This window comes from Acomys minous (genome assembly GCF_964271855.1).
Source record: "Acomys minous genome assembly, chromosome: 19".
In the NCBI taxonomy this organism is placed as follows: domain Eukaryota; kingdom Metazoa; phylum Chordata; class Mammalia; order Rodentia; family Muridae; genus Acomys; species Acomys minous.
The window spans coordinates 37,496,064-37,502,341 of NC_140499.1; positions in this window are offsets into that span (position 1 = coordinate 37,496,064).

Consider the following 6,278-nt stretch of genomic DNA (forward strand, 5'->3'; position numbering starts at 1 on the left):
ACACATAATTAAACATAAATCATTTTATTTAAAAGATTACACATTCAAGCACATACATATATATGTATATATATAAATATATGTAACTTTGTGAAATAACATATTTGTTAGCATAAACTTGACAATGAGGTTTACACTCTTTTTCAAAACATATCAGGTATTTTCCACATTAGGTGCTAACCTGCTGATTATCAACACCACATTACCATGGTGGGAAAGAGTCCTGGTAGTTACCACAGTGATTAGAGGAAGTCCGTCACACCTGGGACTCTACCTTCCGAAACTAGCTGACAGTAAATCACAATTTAATTTAGGTGATCTTGAAATGGAAGTAAAGTAAAAACCAAACAAGATTCTTACTGCTTATCTATTAGGCAGTCTTTATTTTCTTCGCCCAGCAGAGTTAGAATTATGTATTAAATGGTCCATAGGCAACACTAATGCTAGAAGCTATCCCCTGCCTGTTTCCCGGTTCTGGAGGCACGTGGCCACTCTCAGGCTCTGCAGCTTCTTGTTTTCCATGACTGGAACTTGATCTTAGGCGCCACTCTCTCTAGATACTTGTATGCAGGAGGACAGGTAGAGTGAGGACTCTGAAATGACAACTTTTGGTGCCAGGAGAGTATTTACCAATGCAAATAAGAACAGTTGCTGTTTGATACCAACGTACTTTATATTCACTAACTAGAAACAGCATCCATTTGGAAAATATTTTATTTGAGTTTAGTTATTAATAAGAATATTCATTGCAGGAAGATGTACTCGACAGAAATTGGAGATTAGATACCAGCTTCTGTGTAAAAATACCTATCTGTGAGCATAGTTGATTTTTAGCTGGCAAGTAGCTGTAGAAATTACTTCAAGGGTTACCTACCAGGCAATAGGTAAAAAGACACCTTGTTGGTGGTGGTGTTGTCAGAGGCAGAGCAGATGGCAGTCCTTTGTTGATCCTAGCTTGATGCCTGGCATAGTGGCTGAAGCTATCTTATGCCTAAGACACATAGAAAGCAAATAAAATAAAATCAGACTTCAGAGTACAGAAGGGAGAAGACAGGCAGAGCCATGAACAGCCTATGCTACCCCACAGGCAGACAGAAGACACCCACTGGCTACCACTCCCTTCACTCAGGGGCTGCCAGCCATACGGCCAGCCTGCAGCAGGAACTATCATAATGTGCAAGTGTGTGGTGGACAGATGGGAGAGAAAGAGAAGTTGAGCAGCTTGATCATCATGAAGAGAGATGTAACTGGAGACTCAAAGGTAGAGAAGAGTAGCCTGTTGTGAGTTGCCAGCCCTGCCACCTGGGGCCATGGTGAAGTCCCAGCCTGATCTGCCATTGAAGGTCATGTGTGGGTCTGTGGCTATGCAGTGCTATGCATCTGTATTGAGTGGCATATATTACTGTTAGAGAACACGTGGACAATCCTGGTTAGGGTGGCAGCCAGGGATCATGTGGATGTCCAGGGACTGTGCAGAACTGGCCTTGCCCCTCACTGGTTGCAGGTCTCTGGAGAGCTGGCCCCGCCTCTTACCTGGAGCAGCACCTGTGGTAGTCAGGAGAGCAGGAGAGCTAGCTCTGACAAATCACTGGTTGCAGCACCTGCACTTCTCCTGGCCATCACATTGGAACTGGCCCTGATGGTGATGACACAGGGGGACCAGTTCTGAGGATATGAGAGCAGGAGAGTTGTCCCAGCCCCTTACCAGCTGCAGCAGTTGGGAGAGTGGGCCCTGTACCTTGACTGGGCAGCACAGTGGAGATGGCTTTGGAAGCTTGGGTCCAGGTGAGCTGACCCTGAGGGCCTGAGGGTGGAAAAGCTGGCCTCGCCTCTTGCCGATGACTGCCTTGGGTCACCTGGCCAGAGTAGTGCTGGAGATCTCCCACTGTTGGTGGTGATAAAGTAGAGCCTGAGGGCTGACCAGGTCAGCTACCACCCAGGCCCAGAGCTAGGGCTGTGAGTTGGCCCATTTCCAAATCTCTATCATCTGCGAACTGCAGATCACCATGACAGTTTCTGTGATGAGATGTTTTCTCATGTGCGCGAGCATGGTGTGTGTGTGTGTGTGTGTGTGTGTGTACGTGTGTGTAAATTCTCTTTTGTGGGGAAGGAAGGTTGCAAGAGTGAGGAGCAGATATGGGGGGACTGAGCGATGAGCAGGAGTCGGGTGCGTGGTGTGAAATTCACAAAGAATCAATAAAAGTTTTTCAAAAATTACTTCACGTGTCATATAAATAGATGAATCTAGGAAACAAGCATTACAGCATGGAGATTGCTCAAGTTGTAAAATGAAATTTTGGGAAAACAAGCCTATTTTAATTTGCCACAATGTTGGACCAGAGTGAAGAATACTGTCCTTGCATCAGTCAGTGGAAGCCTGTGTTGCCCAATTCTCCCCAAGACTGGATGTGCTGCAACAGTGTTTTGAGAAATGATGCTTCAAGAGAGGCTCCAGCTGGTCTGGGATAGCACAATTTGAAAGCCATGAAAAGTAGTCCGACACCATGGCATTCTATCATCCAGCCAGTGGCTATGTTTTACTAGCAAGAACAGATATATATCAATGGAATTTGTTTAGACTAGCATCGAAAGATGAATTCATCTCACTTTTCTCTGCACATCATGCCAAAATCAAATAAACCCATTGAAATATTATTGAATATATAGTAAATCACAGCATAATAAATACAATCATATTTCCCCAAACATTCACTCAATCACCAGACTATTTAATATATTTCACAAATGCAAAATATAGCTTTACGATGAATTCTCTAGATTTAAGTCTCCTTAGTAGTGACTGACACATACCAATGTGTATAGCAGTAAAAGAAATCTCCAGGCAAACAGCTTCCAAGATTCTAAAACTATATAGTTTAAAGAGAGAAAGTTGGGCAACCATCTGCACTATCTCCTATCTTTTTAGCCATATATTTCTTTTTGTATTCAAGAATAGTTTGTTAATTAAATGTGGATAAAGCAGGGGTAACATAAAAACTAGATTTGGTAATGTTTTGAATTTGAGATATATAGAGAAAATTATAATTTTCACTAAAATATCCAGAGCTGACTTTTTCAGTGAGGAAAATATCTATGTGTTTCTATGGAATCCTAGATGTGTGAAATAATTTTTTTCTTATGTTTGAAATTATAATTACATTTCTCTCTTCCCCTTCCTCTCTCCAAACCCTCCCATATACCTTGCCCTGCTCTCCTTTGAATTCCTGACCTCTTTTTCATTGTTATATGCATATATGTATTTTATATACATATATACTCCTAGGTATAACTTATTGAGTCCATATAAGCTTACTTCTATATATGTTTTCATGGTTGACCTTTTATTTTTGAAACGTCAAGCTAGAAGTCCAGTTTCATATTCTATTCCTAATGCTTCTTTTCTTTGAAACTCAATAAAAAAGTCTTGCTTGAAAGATAACACTGTGGTGATTAACTTTCATAACTCCTAAAATACACCAGGAACTCTAGAAGCAGCTCTGTATGGTGCAGAGAGCTTCCTAGTATGACAGGAAGGAAATGGCTGCCTTGTTTTAATCTTCCATGATAAATAGCAGAAGAAAAGGAAGAACAAAAAGCATCATGTGATGCACTGTGAGTCGGCAAAGAACAATACAACTGCAACTTATTAAGGAGCCAGCGAGTCCACAGAGTGAATTAGCTTTCCTGGCATTCCAGTTTCCATGAATCTCTGGACAGGCTTTCACTTCTTTTCCCTGCCTTCATCCTGAAGGGATCGTACAAAGCTGCGTGAAAGCCAGGAATTGAAATTTCTTAATATGCTAGCATATGGAAGGTGTACCAATTAACCCAGTATGCCAGCATGTGCCTAACTTTGTTCTAGTGTTTCTTCTGGGTCTTGGCACACTTTAAATGGACAGTCATTGAGTCATTACAAAACAATAAATCTTTCATTCATTCAGTAAAATCCTTCTTCACAAAGTGCTATGTGTAAGAGTGGCAGGTTTCTGTAGACCACAATAAAAGCAACCTGCTGTTTAGTCCTTGCATTCTGTTATTCATGTACTTGTTGTTTTAAAAAGAAGATTTTTCCCATATAAAAATACTAAGCATTTTAATTGGCCCTCCATTCTCTGAATGCTTTTCTGGTTCTAAGTAAACAGTATACACATCTATGTCTCTAAGGCAGAGATGAAGATCCAGTGATTTTTCTCTACTGTCTTATGATACTTTGTAGGAATATTCTTGTCTACTCAGTGAGACTTTACTGTCCAGTAGCAAAACCTCAGGAATACTATCCAAACATCCCCTGATCCAATCTGTACCCCTCATGTCTGGTTGCAAGCTTTGTTCTGAGAATTTACTGTCTAAATGTTATGCAAACTCTGTTCTCCAATTGTCCCCCTGATATGTGAATAAAGCAGATCACAGCCAGTTGATGAGCAGGGGAGAGAATAGGGCTGGACTTCTTGCCAGCCAAGGGAGGAGGAGTTAGAAAGGAAGTTGGGCATTGAGCTAGGGCAATCAGCCTCAGGCAGAGGTCCAAAAAAGACCAGGAGGAAGGAGCTGGAGCCGAGGAAATCTACAAAGTCCAAATATTGCTGAGATGTTCACTGAGACGAAATAGCAGAGGGTTATGAACAGACTTAAGCTGCTCTAGATTATATTGCGAAGCCTTGTATTATAAAGGAGTTTCAATTAATTGTGTGATCAGTGGGTTAAGAAATAAGCTAAGAGAAACAAACACTGTTTTATAACAATAACTTCAGCAATGACTTAAAAGACATGCTTCGACTCACATTTAGAAATTAGAAACGTATATGGTAAGACCTAAAGAGTGGGCAGAAGCAAGCCAAACCAAGACACAAGATGGTGAGAAAATAAAAATCCACTTATTTTATCTAAACAAAATCTGAAAATATGACCCCAACTTACATGACAATATGGATGGGAACAATTTGACAAGATCCTACCCCTAAATGAAGAGCTACAGACAATAAAGGACAGCTGAGAGGAGAAAAATCAGTCTTCTTTAGGGAAGAGCCCTCTGCTAGGTTATCCTGTCCCAAGATGTCAGCCCTAACATATGTACACATGAATGTTATTAAACAAACTCAGAAATTTGTACTTATATATGTATTAATACATGTTAACATATTAGATGTCAATATAATAATATGTTATATATTAATTATATTTATATAAGCATATTATATAATCTTTCATTTGTATATTTATTAATACATGTATTACTATTTATGGTATAATTATAATGTTAATCATAACATTATTATATTATAGTATATAATTATATATATAATTTATATATTATTAATACTATATAATGATATATTATATTATATAATGACAAAGGAGGCCATGAGTTTGGAAGGGGGTGAGGAGATACAAGAAACTGAAGTAAACACAACACACATTTATAAAAGTTTAAAAATATTAATTATATATGAATTATTAGCATGTGGAATTTATGAGAACATAATTTATAAAAGTTGTTGCTCTGTTACTTATTTATGTTAATTGAAGGTTTTTTGCACACTGTAAAAAGGAAAATAAAAATACTGCTGATTGTTATTTAAACAAAAAATAAAGAATATTCAACCTGTCTTATAAAAGAATAAAAATTTCACTTTAGCTGGAGTGTTGGGAAGACAGCAACTGAAAGTAGAGATTAAAACACAAGCACTCTACTACAAAGGCCCTGGCTTGTGAAGGTTCAGAGAGAAGTAAAACTCTGCTGGCTATTTGTGAGATATTTTACATGAAGTTCTGGTCAAGTGGGGCTGAAGATTCAGCTGTGATTAACAAGAGAACACAACCACAAAAACAGAATCTTTGCCTAGCTGGGAAAGGCAATGCTAGCTCCGTGAAGCTGAGGAACTCATGGTGATTGAGAAGAGGCCAGCAGCACCTAGGCGAGACCTTCGGGGACTATTTCCTCAGGGTCAGCACACAGAAGCTATGCTCCATTGAGGCCAAGGCTGTACCTTGTACTGACAGCAGAAATTAGTAATGTGTGAGAGTTTACCAGGTGGTTACTGGTTTTGAAGTCGTGAAGGGGTCATGGAAAGCAGCTAAGGATTAGCATTGTGAGAGACCAGAAAAAGCCCCTGGGGAAGATGCAGTCTTGGTGACTGTAGAAGGCCCGGGATTGAAGGGGTTATAGAGAGATGTTGAGGCTTGCTGCCATGTGGCAGAGTAAGAATCCCCATAGAGAGTCATACAGAGACTGCTGTTGAAGGTGCGGACCATTTGCCATAGTGAACCTAATATATTGGAAA